Genomic DNA, 21,635 nt, shown 5'->3' with positions numbered 1-21,635 from the left:
TTAAATACAGTGATACCTCTAGGACTTAACGCTGAAATTGAGTGGTTCTCTTTAATCTGAATGAGGTTGTGATATTGTAACATAATATAATGGGGAAATCAGCTGGGAGGTGTGTCTGACGCTAGAGATACGTCATGACGCTAGAGTATAGCTATTTATAGCTTTAAACGCCGCGGCCATGTTTTCCTGATATAAAACTCTACAGCGGGAAGCATGAGTCGCTGGATTTAAGGTATTGTAGAATGCTTGTTATATAAACTATATTGGTTTAAAATCACTATAAAAGTTAAATCACTTAATTAAATTGTTATTACTGCAGGGGGATTCCTTGATACAGCCCGTAGGGGCGAAACATAGTCTATGTCGGAGTGCCTACCCCCACCCGCGTAGATGAAAACAAAGCAAAAGATGAGTACTGTTTTGATACTTTAAATACCGAAAGAAATATTTATATAAACTATTGAATAAATAAAAAGAATTTAGTGACCTATGACGACTATGGGTGCCGCTATGGGTTTGTATGTTCTTTGAAGATTTATGAACATACCCCTAGGCATTTCTGAGGTCAGTGGGTTAAGAGACTTTAGAGCCTCTCCAACTATTACTTTAAAGTAAAGCAATGCCAGATCTTTCACAGTACCAATGTAAATAGCTTAATAAAAGTTATGAAAAATACTTCAGTCTCTTTGTAGTGTATAAGACCCAAACGGCCTATTTCAGTTTTCTTGTGGGCATTTGAGGTGTCCCCATTGTTATTCATATACAATACAATCAGGGTTGTCTGCAAGGGAGTGAAAATCTAGGCTTCCATTTCATGTATGCTCGGAAACGTATGCACTGCATGCCTGGAACAAACTGCCTAACTTAGTACATCAGCCTCTGTCTCTGGCAGTTCCTACTCCCACTTCATACCAAGCCTCTGGAACTGACTGCCCCTTTGAAGGACTCCTCAACTTTAGGAAACCAATATAAACATACCTGTTCACCTAACCCTCACAACTGATAGATCACAAAGAAATGTATATTGATACAAAATCCTCAGTATGTGTAGGACAACAACTTGTATTGCTACATCTTGTGTTGTAACTGTGACAATTTTAACCTGTAAACTGTATATTACAGATCTGGGTATTAGATCCCTAATATGTGTCATGTTAGGACAAAATCTTGTGCCAGAAAACAAAAAAAACCCCCAAACTTGTACTATAACTATAGGCTCCTTTTACAAAGACGTGCTAGTTGGTTTAGCGCACGCTTAGCGCGTGCTAAATGCCGCACGCACTAGCTGCTATCACCTCCTTTTAAGCAGGCGGTAATTTTTCAGCTAGCGTGTGCTATAGTGTGCGTTAATCCTGTGCGTGCACTAAAAAAACTAGCGCACCTTTGTAAAAGGAGCCCTATGGCAAATTAACTGTATATTATGTATACTAACTTCAAACTCATCCTGAGCTCTTTGGTGACGACGGGATAGAAAATGAATTAAATAAATAAATATTCAAATCCAGACTCAAAGCCCACGTCTTTGAAACTGCTTTCAATTCCAAACTCAAAACCAACTTCTAAGCACCAATATCTATCTTATCATTCCCTCTGTAGCTCCCCCACCTGAGCATAGTATATTGATGCACATTTTTGTCCAGTTTGTCCCTCTTGATTAATTGTAAGCTTTTTTTGAGCAGGAACTGTCTCTTCTATGTTTTGATGTATAGTGCTATGTATGTCTAGTAGCACTATAGAAATGATAAGTAGTAGGAGAAGAGGCTTAACCTGTTCATGGGCTTTGAGGCCTCTTCCCAAATTTCTTACCTGAGCTCCAGCATCTCTAACAATGGTCCTACAGAAATGTTAAACCAAACCATCAGACATTCACCAAATTCAACAGATCTATATTAAAGCTTTAAGTACCAGTTTCTATTTTGTAATAATATATACAGTTATATATATATATGATCTCATAACGGGGAGATTCATGTGTAACCTCCTCATCGGTCAAGGCTTAAATTTTTAATGGCTGATGCTCAACAGACTCTTAGGATATTAGCGGGATGGTGGTTAACGGCAAGAGTGGATCCCTGACGAAGTGACAGCGAAACATGTCGGGTCCACCAGTCTAAGTACAGCAACACTTTTGAAGATAAGTACATAAACTTCATTAGTCGTTTTAAAGTATAAAAAGTGTTCAAAATAAATATAAAATTATTGAGCATCAGCCATTAAAAATTTAAGCCTTGACCGATGAGGAGGTTACACATGAATCTCCCCGTTATGAGATCATAACCTTTATGGGACAGAGGAGGGGTGTTTCTGAGGTCTATGGCTAAAACAGAAGTAGCAACATCAGTTAAGGATTTAAACGAGTAACATAGAAAGAATATTCTAAAGGTTGGAAGCTTGGAATTTGATATTGGATTTATGCTATGTGGGGCACACTGAGGCATGTTACGATACTTTGGACATATGTGCATGCTTCCAGTGTGTTAAAAATAGCAATTATATTTTTTCATCAAAGGGGCATGCTTGTGCTGATCAGACAGAGAAGCTACATTACTGTAAGCTAGGGGTCTCAAAGTTCCTCCTTGAGGGATGCAATCCAGTCGGGTTTTCAGGATTTCCCCAATGAATATGCATGAGATCTATGTGCATGCACTGCGTTTAATGCATATTCACTGGGGAAATCCTGAAAACCCAACTGGATTGCAGCCCTCAAGGAGGGACTTTGAGATCCCCGCTGTAAGCTAATTAGTTCAGAATTAGCATGTGAGCCCGTACCATCTACAAAATAGGTGGCAGTAACGGCTCATGTACTAACTTTTGTTAATGCCCGTACACTAATGGCAAACATTAGCCCTTGGTCATTAAATTTGAAAATACAAAATTGCCCATTTTCCAGCCATAGCAAAAAGTGGCCTTAGTGAACAGAAAAGATGTAAGGAAGGGCAGACTAAAACCATTTTTTTAATGTAGCTTAGTAAAATGAATCACAAAGTAAATATGAAATAGATTACCCAGGCTGATAGCCATGGCTACCATTTAATGCAGAAAGATCATGCTTCACTTCCATAATAACCCTTCTATATGCCACTAGAATTATTATAACCTGTAAATTTTTCTTAGCCAAAATATCTGATGGTGATGAGATCAAAGCCTGTATAATACACTATTATAGTAGTTTTGGTAGACTCATTGATGAAAAATACTTAATTGTAAGATTATTTGTGTATTTGGTCTCTCCTAAAACAAAACATTTTTTTTTAATGAACATTTCTTGTGGGGTTTCTTTTTTAAATCCTTAATAGAATATGTCAGAGGAAAACCATTTCAGAATTTGACTGCTATTAATACCCTTCCCCAAAACCAGACTCTCATAAAATGGTGGATGTAGCTCCTGGATATTGTATCACTCACCTAAGTGGTGACATACGCCTCACTTACAAACAAAGACATCAATGTCACAGACTACTGATGAGATAAAGTTGTGACAGGCAGACTAATGAATCTCTACACAAAATGCATCAAACAGTGCAGTGATTCTCGGTGTTACTGGCTGTCTGATTTAGGCCATCTACAAGTTGACATGGCTGTCACAAATTCTAATTTCATGGACATTAGAATGGTTGCCTGTCACTTTAAATGTACAGTGAAATCCATTTAATATATAATTTACTTATCCTGAAATTTAGGAATACATAAAGGCTACTTTAAATAATGTGCATTCTCTAATATGTCTATAGCATGGCCCAGGTTTTCTTAAAGTCTGTCCAGATAGTAGTCTTCAATATTGTTGTTATCTAGATAATCATGGCTCTGTCTCTTATTCCCCGATATTTAACACTGACATCCAAATAGTGGCTACTGAATATCCAGGAACAATTTGAAACTACAGAGTCCGAATGCTGATTTTTGTGAATATTGTTCATTTAAAGCTTTTATACTGCTAACTAATGACTATGAAGTCAATTCAGAGCGGTTTACATGAGAAGCTTTGATGGACATATGAATATTAACTTCAGTAATGGTGGTACGGTACATGAGTTACAATATATGAACTTTAGACAAGGAGTAACACTGTACTGCTGGAGTTATGACAAAAGAGCTTAGTAATGGTGTTACAAACAGAATTAGATCGTTTCTGAGATGTCCACTATACATAAACACACACAAATCATTTACCTTAGTCTATCCTTTGACTCAACAGTTAAGAATATAATCATTATACTTATTTATATCATTAAGGGCCTGTTTCACAAACCCGCGCTACTGGCTGCTGCGCAGTAAAGGCCCCAAAGCCCAAAGAGATTTAAAGGGCTTTGGGGCTGTTGCCACACAGCAGCCCCTAGTGCGGCTTTGTAAAACAGTATAGAAGTTCTATAAATATATATATTAAACCTTTTAGTTGTCATTTAAATGTATCATCATTTAAACTTCCTTTGTACATCCTGAAATATTAACCATAATATTACCCCCCCTCCCCCCTGGAATAGTCCAATATTAATTAAAGTATTCTGAGTAAAATAAGGTCTTCATTCCTTTCTTGAACTTTTTGGTGTCTTTTTCTAGTTGTAATTCCTTTGATAGGGAGTTCCACCACATTGGAGCCATCACTGAGAACATTATTTTCCTGATACTTTTGTATTTAATGTCTTTGAACGATGGTATTTCCAATAAGTATTCTTGACTTGAGCAAAGTGTGCGTGTTGTAGTATGGTTGTTTTGTCTGGTTACTAAGTCAACAACATGATCTTGAACTTCACCCTACTTTCAATAGGAAGCCATTGTAATTCTTTCAGAATCGGAATGGCACTTGTATGTTTAGATTTTCCCAGTAGAAATCTTGCTGCTGAATTCTGTACTATCTAAATCAAGGTAAGGGGGAGAGGGTGCCAGGCGTCAGAGACAGGGAGGGTGTTGTGTGGCAGTGGGAGAGAATGGGCATCTCTTCCACTGCTGGGAGGTTACGCTTGGCAGCAGGAAGGAGTGGGCATCCCTCCCACTTCTAGGAGGAAGGGGGGTGTTGGTTGGCAGCAGGAGAGATTGAACATCTCTCCCACTGTTGTGTTTTTGGTTTTAGTTTGTTTTTTTCTTTTTTCTTTTATTCTGTGCATGTGCCCATTGCTATCACCAGCGATGGGCACATGCAAATTTACTGAGTCTTCACTACTCTCTGCCAACCTCATTTGCATGAGTGATTTTTGGAGAATGACTCACTTTTTTAAAATCGCTACCAAAACAGCTGCAATATCGTCATTTTTTAATGCAGTTTTTTTTTTTTATATAGAGAGAATCTAGGCCTCAGTGTTTTGCTGACCATCACTGGGGTTATGTCTGGAAATTCAATATTGGGCTCTGTCTAGGCTCTGCCTTTGAATTTCTGGGTTTATGGAGTCATCAAAAATATAGTCTTAATGCAATATTCAGCATTTAACAGGCTATGGATTACCATATAAAGATAGGACTGACTTTTATGAGGTCCTAACACATGGAGCCCAACACCTAAATTTAGTTGCATAAATATAAATTAAAGCCAAGGATCCGAGATGGCTGCTGCCTATGTGATCGGGTAACACACTGCCGACCGAAGCACTCTAGTTACCTGTTTTCTGGCTGGCGACTGCTGTTTCCAACTTAGTTGTGCTTGTTGTTTGGATGCGATGCTGAAGAGGAGAGGCCGGAGTGTTGCTGGTGCCTCGCAGCACTCCGAGGGGCCGACTCTTGGCAACATCGGGGAGCTGCTTCAGAGAATGCAGGGAGATGCGTCTATAACTCCAGCTGCCAGCCTGCTGAGGATCCCGGGTGTGAGCAAGACCGGTGGGATCTCTCTTGGGCCAGACACCAGCCTTAGCCCAGAGATCAGAGCACCGCCTCCTCCACCACAGTCAGCCAGTTCTCCCAGGGGCCAGGAAACCCCAAAAGAAGGGGTGGTACTATCCCCAGAAGCGGATGATTCAACATCGGGGAGCCTGGAAATAGAGATCCCGGTTTGGGTAATCTGTAAAGAGGATTCTTTGGGAATTACAACAGCAGGAGGAGTATTGATCCAGAAGGAACAAAACCCAGGATATCCTAAGGAAGGTGAGAGACTATGCACTTCAATACAAGTTTCCTTTTGGGACAGGCCTGCTGAGGTGACCTTAGAAGCCCTTTGGGACCTGGTAGCAAATTTTGGGAAGACAATTAGTCCCAATTTCCAACAGATTGAAAATAAACTAATTCACCACTCAGAAGAATTAGAAAAATTAAAATTGGACATGAATTCTTCCAACAACTTACTTCAAAAGACTCAGCAGGATATGGTTTCAGTAAAACAACTCCAGGAAACTATAATTAAAGATAATTTGAATCTTAGAAGTAAAATAGAGTCAGGTGCATATTAATAACTTGAGACTGATAAACTTTCCAAGAATAACTATGGTTACACCTAGAGATATGCTTAGGAGATATTTATTAGAAATTTTAGAAGTCCCGGAGGGTAATCTTCCACCATTCTCTCAAGTGTATTATCTCCTTAGCAAAACTCCACATCAACAGCAACCTGAACCTACTAAAGGACAAGCATTGAATATCACTGAGATTCTGGAGAAGTAAGACACGGAGGTGGCAACACCTGCAACATTAGTTGTTACATTGGCTCTTTCTATTGATAAGTCATGGTTATTGAGACTATTTCTAAAGAACAAACAGAAGGAATTTCTTGGTTGTAAAATTCAAATGTTCCCTGATGTTTCAAGGGAAACGCAAAAACGTAGATGCGACTTTCTTCTTTTAAAACCAGGGGTCATCTCACTAGGGGCTACAGTCTACTTAAGACATCCCTGCCATTATCACTCAACTAAATATGTATTCTTTGAGCCTCAACATTTGACCAATTTTGTGGCTATGTCCCATCTGGACGGGGAGAAAATTCAATCTTGAGCTCTAAAAGGAAAATAGTAACTCTGTTCCCGATCAATAGGAACAGCATTACTTCTTAGTATTGGTTGTCTTTTGTTTTTCTCGCTAGTAAAATTCTTGGATCCAAAGAGGACTTGAGCTAATTTCAACATAATAATTCTTCTTGCAATTTGCTTAACATTTGTTAAGTATGGCTTTATATGGTTGTAATATGCTTTGGTTAAATTTGCTTTCTGTACAAGTTATACTTGATAATATATTGAAATCAATAAAAAATACTTAAACATAAATTAAAGCCAATTGGCAGATTAAATGCAGAATATTGGCACTTAACTGGCTAAGTGCTGACTTTGCCCCTGGACTGCCCCCAAGATAGCCAGTTTTGCTTTAAGTATTCACTTGGCACCATCAATTTTAGTGTGTTCTTATTTGGAAATCACTATTATCTAGAGATGGACTGTTGTTTGCAATGATATAGGAAATATAAACATCATATGCATGCCATTAATGAACAAAATGAGCAGAAAAGTATGGCATTACGTGTGTTTTTTTTTGTTTGCAAATAATAGTGTGCACAGTTTGCAAAGAGGGTGCAATCTTTTGAAAGCGTGAACATGTTTTTTTTTTCCCAATAGTGCACTCATTCAAACCATTGTGCATGCATGAACCATCACCTATGTGTGAACTATTAGCAAGAGTGCTCACAAACATGGAAATTCTACAAAAGGCACCTAAAGATAGGTGCCTATGTTAGATGTGTTAGAATATAATGGATGTGTTAGCGTTATTAGCGTGCGCTAAAACAGCTAGCATGCCTTAGTAAAATGACCCCTTAATTAGTATATTGGCTCAAATTATGAGCTCTAATAAGCTTATAATTGAAAAAAAATAATAATTGGGTGATAGGAGCCTATCTTATGGCGCTTAATGGCGTCTAACTCCAAAGTAGGCATGCTTAGTGACTGAGAAGGACTTAGGTGTCATTAAGCGCGATTCTCTAAAATACTCAGGCATCTGTAGTGTAAGCTTTTAATACCCTGTCCTAAATTGTAGGTGCCTAATAATCGCCTAAGTTTTAGATAGGCACCCATTACAGAATCATGCCTAAGTGTGATTGACATGAAATAGATGCCTAACTGTAGATGCCTATCTTTTTAGGCACCCAAATACATAATATGTCGCAAAATGTGCAAAGCCGACTTTGCAAATAATGCATACTATTTCAAAAGTGTGCACATTCAATGACTTCCTCCCATTGACAAAAAAATGGCCAAATAAAATGAACATTCCCATAAACGACACAGGAAACAACATAAAATGAAAATATTCTGTCTATCCATTCCTAATATTTACTTTGATGTGGGCATCTATCCCTCCAAGGAGCTGTTCAGACCATGGTGCTGAACTGCAGTGAAACATGTTTTTTAATAAACCTCTAGGCTTAATGGTAATTCTTCTTTTAAATATACTAGCTCATTTTAAGGAATATAATTACAAGGCATAAGTATCAGATATTATTTAAGGACTTAATTTCCATATAGACACACTGGTAGTAGTTTTTCAGGGGATAACCTTAGGAATGCACACATAGCAGCAAAGTACATTTATACTCTGCATTCATGGGCTTTACTCTGCATTCACGGGCTTTGATTACTTGCTTGCATGCACAGAATACCTGCAGACTTTCCAAATGTTATTTTCCTGCAGGCAAATATTAGCTGAAAACATGTAGATTTTTTCACTAATGATGGAACTGAAGAAGAACCACAGAAAGTAGGATGGAGTACTTAAAGTAGATTTCTGGATGTTATACTATTAAAGGAACAATGGGTTTCTATGGAACTAACACAACTAAATATAGACAAAACTATGGGACCAGAGGGAATATATCTTCAGATACATTGAGAACTAGGAGACATTTTAGTCAGAGATCTGTATGCCCAATCTTTAGAAACAAGAGTGAAAATAGAGAGGGTCAGGAATTACAAGCACAGATTTACTGGAATATGATCAATTTAGAAAAATTTTACCAGCATGTATGCATGTGGTGCACTTGAATTTCAGTTGTGCTTTTGATACCATCCTATAGAGGAGAGTCATATGCAAACTTAAGAACCTGGATGTGCCTCCACGTGATAAAATGGACCGGAGAAAGGTTAAACAGCAGAGATAGATGGTGAATGGGATTCACTCTGAGGAAAGGAAGGCAATTATTAGAGTGCCTTAGGAACCGGTGCTGGGGCTGGTTCTGTCTGATGTCTTTGTGAGCAATATTGTAGGGAGGTTAGAGAAAAATCTTGCTTTTTTTGTAGCCCTGCATCAAATACAATACTCCCAAGGGAATAGATAGAATGAAGTATCTTATAAACTTGAGGGGGGGTGGAGGGGGGGAGCATGGCAGTTAAGATTCAGTGTAAAAACATGTAGACTCATGCGTTTGAGATGCAAACCTCTTACAGAATGGTACATGATGAAGAGTTATATACAAATGTTTACTAACCAAGATACAGAGACCTTAGGTGATCATGCCTAATGATTTCAAGTTTATTGAACTTTTGCTATACTACCCTTGGGAAGCCTTTCAGAACAGTTTATGAGGATTATTCAAGACTAAGACAGCAGAAAGAAAAGGAATGCAAACTACATTTTAAGATAGGACAAGAAAAGGACAGTATTACTGTACAACTAACCCATTTACAGGTACCACTTCCCCTGAGGGCCTCCAAATTAAGCTTCTAATGGCCAATTGTATCTAAAAAGAGAAGCCTTTTCAGTCCAGTTTTAAATTTCCCAAAGGATCTTTTTAAATAGAGGTGAGAAAGGAGAGCATTCCTTAATGAAGAGTTTAGAACACTACACATTTTAGTTCTGATGAAATATAAATAATTCTATTAAAATGATGGAATTGCTAAGCAGTTTGATTGAGAAGATCTGAGTGTTCTAGATGGAAATAGGGGATTAGCAAATGAGAAAATATAGTGGGACTCTGGAACAATGGACCTTTTGCACTAGTACATTACATTACATTACTGATTTCTATTCCACCTCAACCTTGCAGTTCTGGGCGGATTACAAAAAAAACATCTGGACATTTCCAGGATGATAACAAAGAGACTTCTGGACTTTTCCAGAAGAGTTACAAGAAGAACATTTCCAGAGGAGTTACAAGAAAAATGGTGTAGTATAGTTTAGGGAATGGGATATGGCAAGGAGGATTGGGCTATTCCAGTGGATATACAATTCGGGATGCTGTACAGATAGGATATAGTGCAGTTTCAGTATATATGCAGTTAGGGAAGCAGTTGACAAGCTTGGGCTTTGAAGGGAAGGGTAACTGGTGAAGAAGGGAGGATGGGGGAGTCACACTGAGGGGAATCCAGGTTGGAGTTATGACATCTGTATAAATTTTTTGAATAGATGGGTTTTGATTTATTTGCGAAAAGATTTGAAATCGCTTGTTGTCATCAGCAGGTTGGAGATGGCATGGTCCAATTTTGCTGCTTGCGTCGCTAGCAGACTGTCAAACATCTTCTTACACTGGGTGCCTTTGAGTGGGGGGTAGGTAAATGGAATCTTAGATCTTCTTTGTCTAGCGGCGAGATTTTGGTTCAGACGGTTGTTTAGGTAATTGGGGGCTGAGCCATTTATTGCTTTGAATAATAGATAGTATAATTTGAGTTAGATTCGCACTTGTATTGGTAACCAGTGTGAGTCTAGGTAGGCAGTGGTGACGTGGTCAAATTTTCTTAGTGAGTAGATCAATCTGAGTGCAGTGTTTTGGATTGTCTGTAATTGTTTTATCATTGTTGCAGGGCAAGGCAGGTAGAGGATGTTGCAGTAGTCCAGTAGACCTAATACTAGGCATTGGATTACGAGCCGATATTGCTCTTTTTCGAAGAATTTTCTGATTTTATGTAAATTGCGCATGGCTAGAAATGCTCTCTGGGTGGTCTTGTTGATATGGGCTTGCATTGTGCAGCATCTGTCTATTGTTACTCCCAGGAGTTTAAGGGTGGGTTATATATGGTATTTGGTGGAGTTAATTTCTAGTTCTGTGGTGGAGGGGTTCTTATCCTTTTCGAGGAGTAGAAATTTTGTTTTGTCCGTGTTCAGTTTCAGTTTGTGGTCTGTCATCCATTTTTCCACTGCTTGTAGGTTTTTTTTCCAATTTTTCTGTAGAATCGAAGGGTAGAAGTATGGTGATATCATCAGCGTAGCTGAAAGAGGTTACATTTAGGTTGTCTAGGGTGGAACCCAGAGAGGATAAAAAGAGGTTGAAGAGAGTAGGTGAGAGTGGTGATCCTTGAGGGGCTGGACCATGGATCTGATTTAAGATTGTTTGATTTAACTCTATAAGATCTGGTTTTAAGGAATCCTTGGAACCAGTTATATACCCTGCCTGAAATCCCTATTGCTTCTAGTGTCTTAGTAGGATGGTGTGGTCAACCAGATCGAATGCTGCGGATAGATCAAGTTGAATTATCAGCATCCTTCTGCTTTTGCTGAGGTGCTGTCGGGCTGTGTCTAATAGAGTTACTAGTAGGGTCTCCGTGCTGGTTGGATCTGAACCCCGATTGAGAGGGGTGGAGAAGATTGTGGTCTTCCAGGTAAATATGCATGAGATCTATTTGTATGCACTACTTTCAATGCATATTCATTGGGGAAATCCTGAAAACCCGACTGGAATACGGCTCTCGAGGACCGGAGTTCCCTACCCCTGCAGTCGAGAGTAAACCAGCAACTCAAGGGCTAACCACCTCACTTGCTGTTGAACATCATGGCTATCACACCTCTCTGCTTCAGGTTAATCTGTTATAAGCATTCCAGGCTGCTGTTCCTGTTTATTTCCAGTCATTACTCCAGCCTTGTTGGTTACAATTTCAGGACTTCTGTACCAGTTCATTTCCATTCCCTTGTGACATGCTTAGTGGTTCTAGCAACTGCAGATCAGCAACTGATTCTGGTTCTTCCTACCTACAACTTCCAGGTCAGTGTTTCCATTTACCTGAGGGCAAGATCCAATCCCACCTCTGACTAATGATGAGGTCCAAATCCCAGAATCATCTATTTAACATTGGCACTTGCACATTCAACATCAAACACTACTAAAAACCATTCAAACCACCACATAAAGATAACTGGTCTCAGCTTTATTAATTTAATAACACTCCAATTGCAATTTATTAAACTTTAAATTCATAACATCAAACCTTACAATTAGTCGATAACAAGCTAACAAAGATTATTGTTTAAATAAATTAACACTCTGTTTTCAGGATCTGTGGTGACACAAGATCCTAATTCAGGGCTAGATTCACTAAGCAAACCGATCGTGTACCGCTCGGTTTGCGCTCACTTTCCTACTACAGCTCGATTCACTAACCTTCCTCCAGTCCCCATCCACACCCTATCTGATCTGCACATGCAAATAAGTAAAAGGACATGTAAATTTCTTAAGGCATCGATTCATGAAACCATTTCATCCAAACCGACTGGCCTTTCCGTTCCAAAAAGTTTTGACTGCTGAGGACCAGTCTCTTTACATCCTCGCCGACTATTCCTGTCTAGCAACTGCTGCGTGCATGTTAAGAACCCCATTAAAATATATATATCTACCCTGCAAAAAATCCAAAATATATCTAAACTTTAAATATATGTAAACTTTCATGTACATAAGCGCAGTGCTAGAAATATTATTTTCATTTTTTGGGAATGCGCATAGCAAGCATGAGAGTGAATCTCGGATTTGTAATGCGCATGGTGAGAAAATCATGGATTAACCCCGTCCTTGCACATTGTACATTTCATATATCAATGCCAAATTTTAAAAAAAAAAATCAAAAATAACTTTTAAGGGCCAGCTATCCCTCCCCCCTTCCTTCCAGCTAGATTATCACGTGCATCTGACATCACGGGGTCGCCTTTGGTTGCTTCGTGCCTCATGGCAGAAAGAGCCGCACAGCCTCCTGGGATTTGTAGGCTGCATATAACAGCGCGTGATCCCAGCATATTCAACTGCTGTTAACTGTTGTGCCTTCTAGCAACTTAACAGTTCTTTCCCTGAGAGAAATGTTAAGCTGTTTGGAAGTGCGCAATAAACTTTGAAATCGATCCGTAAAAAAAGGACGAACTCAAAGAATTCCACTGCTCACTCACAACAATGCTTTGCGGTAGGCACATTGGGAGCCTACCAATAACATCTGCGATTAAACCCCACCCCATTTCTACACAGTGAAGTCCTAAAGAGCTAGCGCATGCGTTATGTGCTTCAAAACCAATAAAGAGACAGTGCGCACGTGCGTTGATCGATGTTACAGCGAGACGTGGGGGGGTGTTTATGATTTGATCATTTGCATGGACAGCTTTACTGAACTGATAGGCCAGAATGACTTGGAAACGAATAGGACATGAATAGGATCCATTTGTGGACTTTAGTGAATCTAGCCCTTAGTTCCCCCATCTTCAGTCGATGACAGTGGTATACATGAACCAAACTTTAACCCCCCCCCCCCCCCATTCCCTTCCCCTTAACATCCCCTACTATCAATGATCTCTGACCCTGAAGCTGTAACAACCCCCCCCCCCTCACATCAGCAGAGCACAATTCCTCCCCGTCCCCCCTCCCCCCCGGGTGGATGCTGTCCTCTTGGGACCTCCTGCTGATTAAAGTTTTATCCCACCCAAATCCATTCCCCACTACTCCTTCTCCCCTCCACACTGATTGGAGCCCAGGACCCAACTTTATTCCAATCAGCTTCACCTTTCCGTCCTTCACCTCTCATTACCAAACCCTAAACCCATCCACCCCCTCTCCATTCCTTCTTTTCTCTATGCTGCCCAAATCCTTCCCATCTAGTGTCCATCCAGCACCAATGCTTGCAACTTGGCCATGGTCTGAGAATTGACTGAAGTTAATAATAGCTTACTAGTTAAAGATACAGGCATAAAGAAAATATAAAACAGTACCCATGAACCTTCTTCTCCCTAAGAACCAGTCATACTTCCAGTGCAGCAAACATAGGCAGAGAACCATTTTTGAAAATAACTTCTCTGACTTGAATGTTTCCCATTAAACGTCCAAAGTCAGATGCACAGAAATGTCCACTTTCAAATAGGGCGTCCAAACATATATATATTTTTTAATCACCTACTTGGACATCCTGGCCGACAAAATACCTAGACCGCCAGGATGTCTAACTTTATAATTTACAACCACAAAAACATCCAAGTTAGAAACCTCCAAATCAACATCATTTAGACATGGGAGGGGCCAGCATACTAATAACTGGCCACATAGAGATGCCAACAGAGCAGTGGGACATCTTAGAGGGCACTGCTGTGAACTTCACATTAAGGGTGCCAGATATACATCTCACCTTATACCCCTTATAATTTATGCTGAGCACTCTAAAACTCCCCCCAAAACAAACTAAACCCACCTATCTATCACTCCAATAGCCCTCATGGCTGCAGGTGGCATCTATACCCAACGTTTGCCTCTTAACACGCCCTCCCCCCTTGATCTTTGGATGCACAGAAAGGGAAACATCTTGCTAGAAATAAAACCAAAAAAAAACAGTTTTGATTATCAGATGTCCCAGTGATTAGGATGACCAAGTGCCAACTTAAGCAGATTATTGGGCATTTTATTTTATTTTTTAAAATTATGCCCCTGAATGTGTTCTCCTACAGCCCTAGATGTGTCATTGCTAGAAGCATTGTTTTACAGTTACACCTACAAGCACTGCGTACCCTCTGAATTTCAGACAAGTTTTACCTACTTTATTCTGCTTGTTGATTACCTAATTGATACAGGCTATAAACCTGAGAAAATCTATATTTTTCTCATCTATGAAAGTGCATTTTGGAAACGTTGACCCTGAAAATCACAAAAGTCATTTCTCCCCTTCAATTAATTTCATCTGAAGTTCTGGGTAAATATCAATGAACATTAATTTTGACGGTATTATCATTTCAGAGTTTTATTGGATTCATATGTTAGCGACACTGGGAAATAATAGAGTGTACTAGTGTACTCTGTTCAGTTCATCTGTTATCATTCACTATAGGGATAATTCTAAATGTGTATATTGACAGAAAGTATGCAAATATTTTTTTTTCTATAGAAGGCCACTTTATCTTCAAAATAAAATTATATGCTTACACCAATACCTGCCATATGGAACACATAATTTCACTAGATTAAAATATGTGTGTACATTTGAATTTTCAAAAGTATATGCAATAGAGTTGTCCAGAAAAACCTAAAGTTGAAAAAAACTGTCTGAATTGAAGTTTTTTCCCATTAATTTGACTGTATTTTATCAGAAAATAATTTTTAAAAAAATTAAAGCCCTTCCTGAGGTAATTCAAAGCCACCGATTATATAACGCTCTGTTTTTCTTAACATTTGCTATTGTTTGCTTAATGGAACACATTTCTGGGCAATATAGCTATAACTTTTATGTTTTTACACTCAGCAATGATACATTGATAAAAAGACATTTTGGCCCATATTCTATAAATGGCACCATAACTACTTGTGCCTAAGTTAAGTGAAAAACATCACTTAAAAGACCTTTCAAGGTGCTTAAAAACATGGCACGGGAATCACGCCTATGGAGGTGTTTTACAATGCCTAATGGCACTGTAGGTGTGGCTAATACTGAAAGTGGTGCTAGGCACTGAAAAATGCCCCCATAGGTGCAATTCAAAGGCAGGTACCGGAAATGTAGGCCTTAAAAACCCTGGCCTATATTTCCAGTGCCTACCTTTCCCGAAAGCGTGATCCTCTATATACAATGCCATCACATGATTGACACACAATTGGCGGCTACTTTTAAGGTGGCTGCCAAAAATGGCTCTATTGAAGGTTCATTTAATAAAATACTACTAGATTTTTTTTTTTTGCATAAAATGTCTTTTTATTAATATATCATTGCTGAGTGTGAAAATGTAAAAGTTACAGCTGTAATACCATGAAATTTGCTTCATTAATCAAACATAATAGTATATTTTAAGAAAAATGGAGCTTCATATAATCAGTGGCTTTGAGCAACCTCAAGATGGGCTTTAAAAAGTTTTTAAAATATTATTTTCTTATCAAACAATCAAATATATGGAAAAAACCCACTTCAATTTGCACAATTTTTGCAGAACAGATAAAGAGAGCCACCCAGGTTTGGCTGGGTAGCAGATAACATTGGGCGAAGGACAGCCAGAGGGTAGGGTAGCAAGGAAAGGAGCTGAGGTAGGAAGCGCTAGGATTGGTGGAGGAATAAGAAGAGGGAGGAGATGGGAAGAATAAGGTTAGCCGACTGGATGGAGGAAAGATTAGGGCGGGCACAGAAAGGTTGGAAGGAGAGGGGGTTTGTTTGGAGAATTTGGCAGGCAGGAAGAAGGGAGTTTGAGAGAGTAGGGGAAGAGGAAGGTTGGGAACAGGGAGCGGAGTTTCCTTCCCACCGTCCCTGGTGGAGTTGTGATTAGGTTTTCAGTTGGGGTGGGTGGTCTGAGGTCAATCGCAGTTTTATGTGCTGGGGGGCCTAGATATGAACATTTATTTTGGAAGGGGAAAAGTGAAGACTTGATATGGGAGTAATTGATATATGGACTCATGGGCGACACCGCACCGTACCACTTGACGGCACCGTAAGTCACAAAATGTTATAAAGTAATTTCTTGTATACTGGAGCTAGTTTCGTTGCCGAATGGCTCCAGTGAGTATCCAATAATTTTCAAGTTTGTATTTGATATATGCTGAAATTTGTTATTAGCTATTGAAATTGGTTATGAATTTAATGGGTTAATATAAATAAAGCTGCGGCCAATGTTATGCCAACAATTCTAGGTGTACTTGAGTTATTTGATGTGAAGTAGTATTTGAATGCATGGCTGATATCTGAGTCCCAATGTTATGGCCACATGGTCTATTTCGTCTGCTCAAACATTCCATCTACTATCCCTTAATCTCCCTAAGAGATCGCTTGCACTTTCAATGGCAAATGTACACTTACACACAAAAGTGTAGTATTTTGTAAATTAATGTGTTCAAGGGACATATAAAAAGATTACAGAGTTATAGAAATGCCCTTTACAAGTGTCTCCAATGGAAAAGAGCAGCCAAGCCTGGTCTTCAAAACCCACTTTTATTGCAGCCAATAGTGCAGCACAAGCACAAGTGAATCAATCGGTCAGTTCCTTCTACACACCTATCCTCATGAAATTGGCTTTCACTTTTGGTTTGTTATTATCAGGAACTCCCGATGCAGGTGTTCTAGCCAAAAAACCTGCAAAAGAGGCAGTGGGCCCGCTGGACGACCAGGGAAGAAAAGGGTACATCAAAGAAGACAAACAAATTGCAGACAGACTAAACTCCTTCTTTGCGTCTGTTTTTACGAAGGAAGACATTACATCAATACCTGAAACAGTGAAAGTGTTAAAGGGAGAAATAGAGGACAGCCTCACCACAGTAGAAGTGGATTTGGACCAGATATACCACCAGATCGACAAACTTAAAAATGACAAATCCCCTAGAGCGGATGGAATTCACCCGAGAGTATTAAAGGAACTGAAGGTGGAAATCGGAGAACTACTGCAAAACCTTGCTAACCTGTCAATTAGAACTGGACAGATACCGGACAACTGGAAAATAGCGAACATCACCCCAATTTTCAAAAAAGGATCAAGAAGAGAACCGGGCAACTACAGACCGGTGAGTCTTACGTCTGTCCCTGGAAAGATGGTTGAAGCACTGATTAAAGATAGCATAGTCCGGCACTTGGATACACATGACCTGATGAGAGCCAGTCAACATGGCTTCAGGAAAGGGAAGTCATGCTTGATGAATTTACTATAATTCTTTGAAACAGTAAACAAACAAATCGATAACGGGGAGCCAGTGGACATAATAAACTTGGACTTCCAGAAAGCGTTCGACAAAGTTCCACACAAAAGACTTCTCAGAAAATTACAAAGCCACAGAATAGAGGGAGACATACTTAGGTGGATAGGCAAATGGCTAGAAAACAGAATGCAGAGGGTGGGTATAAATGGGAAGCTCTTAGACTGGGAGAAAGTGACTAGTGGTATGCCCCAGGGCTCGGTTCTTGGGCCCATCTTATTTAATATTTTCATCAATGACCTAGAAGAAAGAAAGTCCAGTGAAATCATCAAGTTTGCAGACGACACGAAGTTATGTCGGGCAATCAGATCACAAACGGACAGCGAGGAACTACAGAGAGATTTGAGCCAGTTAGAGAGATGGGCAGAGAAATGGCAGATGAAGTTTAATGTGGAAAAATGCAAGGTAATGCATTTGGGCAGAAAGAACAAGGAGCAGGAGTATAGCATGTCAGGTGCAACCCTGGGTAAGAGCGAACAAGAAAAGGACCTGGGGGTACTGATAGATAGGACCCTGAAGCATCAGTGCAATGTGAGGCGGTGGCAAGGAAAGAAAATAGAATGTTGGGTATGATAAAGAAGGGAATCACGAGTAGATCGGAGAGAGTCATAATGCCGCTTTATTGAGCAATGGTCAGACCACACTTGGAATACTGTGTCCAACACTGGTCTCCCTACCTAAAGAAGGATATAAAGCTGCTGGAGAGGGTGCAGAGGCGAGCAACGAAGCTGGTAAAAGGTATGGAGAACTTGAACTACAAAGAACGACTTAGAAAACTGGGACTGTTCTCCCTTGAGAAGAGGAGACTGTGAGGGGATCTGATTGAGACTTTTAAAATAATAAAAGGAATCGACAAGATAGAGCAGGATAAAAAGTTATTTACGATGTCAAATGTGACTAGGACAAGAAGTCATGGACTGAAGCTGAGGGGGGACAAGCCCAGGACAAATGCCAAGAAGTTCTACTTCACACAGCGAGTGGTGGACATCTGGAACGCTCTCCCGGTGGAGATTGCTGCAGAACCCACCGTTCTAGGGTTTAAGGGCAAGTTAGATGCACATCTCCTCGAAAGATGCATAGAAGGATACGGGTGACTAAGTTTTTGCCAGGTTACACCTGGATGGGCCTCCGCGTGAGCGGATCACCAGACTTGATGGACCTAAGGTCTGATCCGGAGATGGCAGATTTTATGACTCACTTATGCTGACTTTTATGGCTTGTGCTGACTTTTATTGATTCACTTGTGCTGCACTACTGGTTGCAAAAAAAAAGTGGGTTTTGAAGACCAGGCTCATTCTGCTCTTTTCCATTGGACATTACGTGTACAGAATTGACTGTCTCTTCTGTTGCTGCTTCAAACGTGTCTGTCATTGTCCATCCTGAAATCAAGGGGCGCAGGAGTGGTGTCTTATCTGTCCATACCGTGGTGTCTGTTTCTTTGGCATGCTAGCAAAGAATCTGCTGGGTTCTACTGTCTTCTTTTTATTCACATTTCAAGTTTATTCATAGACATGATATACTGTTCATAGACATGATATACTGCTTAGGGGAAACCTAGCAAAGTAGTTTACAAAGCAAACAAAGTGAAATTAATGGAAAAAGAAACCACAATGAAGATAGGAAAGGCAAAGAAACAAAGAGATAGTTAGAGAGCAGCAAGAAGAATTTAAGTACCGTATTTGCCGGCGTATAAGACGACTGGGCGTATAAGACGACCCCCCAACTTTTACAGTTAAAATATAGAGTTTGTTATATACTCGCCGTATAAGACTACCCCTTCTTCCGCACACCTTCTGCACAACCTTCTGCCTGCCTGTCCCCCCCTTGAAGGTCTGCACCCCCCCGAAGGCCTGCACCCCCCTGAAGGCCTGTCCCCCCCCTTGTAGGCCTGTCCCCCCCCTTGTAGGCCTGTCCCCCCTTGAAGTCCTGCCTGCCTGCCTTTCCCCCCCTTGAAGGCCTGCACCCCCCCTGAAGGCCTGCCTGCCCCCCCCCTTGAAGGCCTGCACCCCTTGAAGGTCTGCACCCCCCCCAAAGGCCTGTCCCCCCTTGAAGGCCTGCCTGCCTGCCTGTCACCCCCCTCCCCCTTGAAAGCCTGCCTGCCTGCCCGCCCGCCCCACCCTGAAGGCCTGATGCCCCGACCCACCCCAAAGGACCGCTCGCCCCCCTGGCCTCCCCGCACCACCTATGAAGCAGCCGCAGCAGGATCGCGAAGTCAGCATCAGCGATCCCTGCGCTGCTTCCTGCGCCACAGTCCCGCCCCTCCTCTGACGTCAGAGGAGGGGCGGGATCGCTGACGCTGACTTCGCGATCCTGCTGCGGACTGCTTCACAGGTGGTGCAGGAAGGTCAGTGGGGCGAGCGGTCCTTCGGGGGTGGGGGGGGATTGAACGGCAAGGCCGGGAGCACCCCCTTAGGGCTGGCACCCGGGGCACACCGCCCCCTCCGCCCCCCCCTTGGTACGCCACTGCATGTAAACAGTACCCGGCGTATAAGACGACCCCCGAGTTTGGGGAGGATTTTAAGGTACTGAAAAGTCGTCTTATACGCCGGCAAATACGGTACTATAAACCTATACATAGGCGGAGAAGATGCTGTTAAGTCCTTTAGTCCACCTTTACATGGCTGAATATACCTTCCTGCCTCCTCTCTGATGTGTTTCTGTGTGCATGGCATGTTTCTTTTCTGTGTAGTCTTATGTTAGATCAGGGTTGTCCAACACCAGTCCTCGAGGGCCACAATCCAGTCGGGTTTTGAGGATATCCCCAATGAATTTTCATGGGATCTATTTGCATGCACTGCAGCCTTTGTATACATATAGATCTCATGCATATTCATTTGGGAAATCCAGAAAACCTGACCTGGCGAGGGCCAAGCTTGGACACCCCTGTGTTAGATGAAATGGAACATATTCCTTTGCTCATCTATTATACTGTGTTTTTCAGGATTCCATTGTTTGTCTTATCTCTTCTGTACATCCTGAATTTTCATACTTTCTAGTGTCACCATCATTCTCATTGTATTAGATTTTCTTTTCCATTCTTCTCTTTTCCCTTGGCTGCTCTAAACATGTTGAACACCTTTTGAAGGGGAGGCATTCCAGATGATGATGCATGCATTTCCTGGGTTTTGATCTGGAGGGGGAAAATTGTCCTCTATTCTAGGTGTATTCTTTGCCCTTATTTCTTATTTGTTTTTTCCACTACTTTCTGGGTTTTGTTGTTGGTTTTGTTGTTGTTGGTTGTTGATTTGTTGTTTTTTTTTGGGGGGGAAGGGATTGATAATATCCAAATATATTGCCTATTTCTAAATACATTAGACCAAAATAAGAGTGTTTGTTGTCTAGCGTCTGTCCATCTGTATGCATAGGTTTTTTGTGTGCATATATACGCATAAGGATAGAAGAAATGTGCTTAAACAACTAGCAGCTTGATGCTGGGGAGATCACACCACCACCAAAGACGGAAGGGAACTGAGGGCTGAAGAAAGCAGAAGCTGCATAGGGAGTAGGAAGAGGAGAGGAAGGTAGTTGACAAATCTCAGCACCCAGAAAATGCAATGAACAGGTGGCCAATGTGAGCTGGAAAGAGAGCGCTAAAGAAGAAATCTTTTTAGTTGGGGATGGGGAAAAGGAGGGCTAGATTATACCCTATCCCAGGTAAGAATCTTTGTTCTCTTCCAGGGAGACAAAAGTCTCCAGGAGATTCTGTCTCTAAAGCAAGACATGGGTGTAAAAAATAGTATCATGGGTGTAAAAAAAATAGTATCATGGGTGAAAAAAAATAGTATCAACTATGCTTGTTGGAGAATCTTGTCTGGGAACCTCAAGAGAAAAGCAGACCTATATTCTT

At 40.7% G+C, this 21,635-nt stretch overlaps 1 protein-coding gene across 2 annotated transcripts in view; it reads right to left on the bottom strand.

Annotated features, from left to right (window-relative positions):
- Window positions 1-21,635, bottom strand: part of ERBB4 (erb-b2 receptor tyrosine kinase 4) — a 1,781,744-nt gene that overhangs the window by 1,095,533 nt on the left and 664,576 nt on the right. The gene's annotated exons all lie outside the window — the stretch shown is intronic.

Source organism: Geotrypetes seraphini, chromosome 5 (assembly GCF_902459505.1).
Source record: "Geotrypetes seraphini chromosome 5, aGeoSer1.1, whole genome shotgun sequence".
Classification (NCBI taxonomy): domain Eukaryota; kingdom Metazoa; phylum Chordata; class Amphibia; order Gymnophiona; family Dermophiidae; genus Geotrypetes; species Geotrypetes seraphini.
This window is presented reverse-complemented; position numbering and strand designations above follow the sequence as displayed.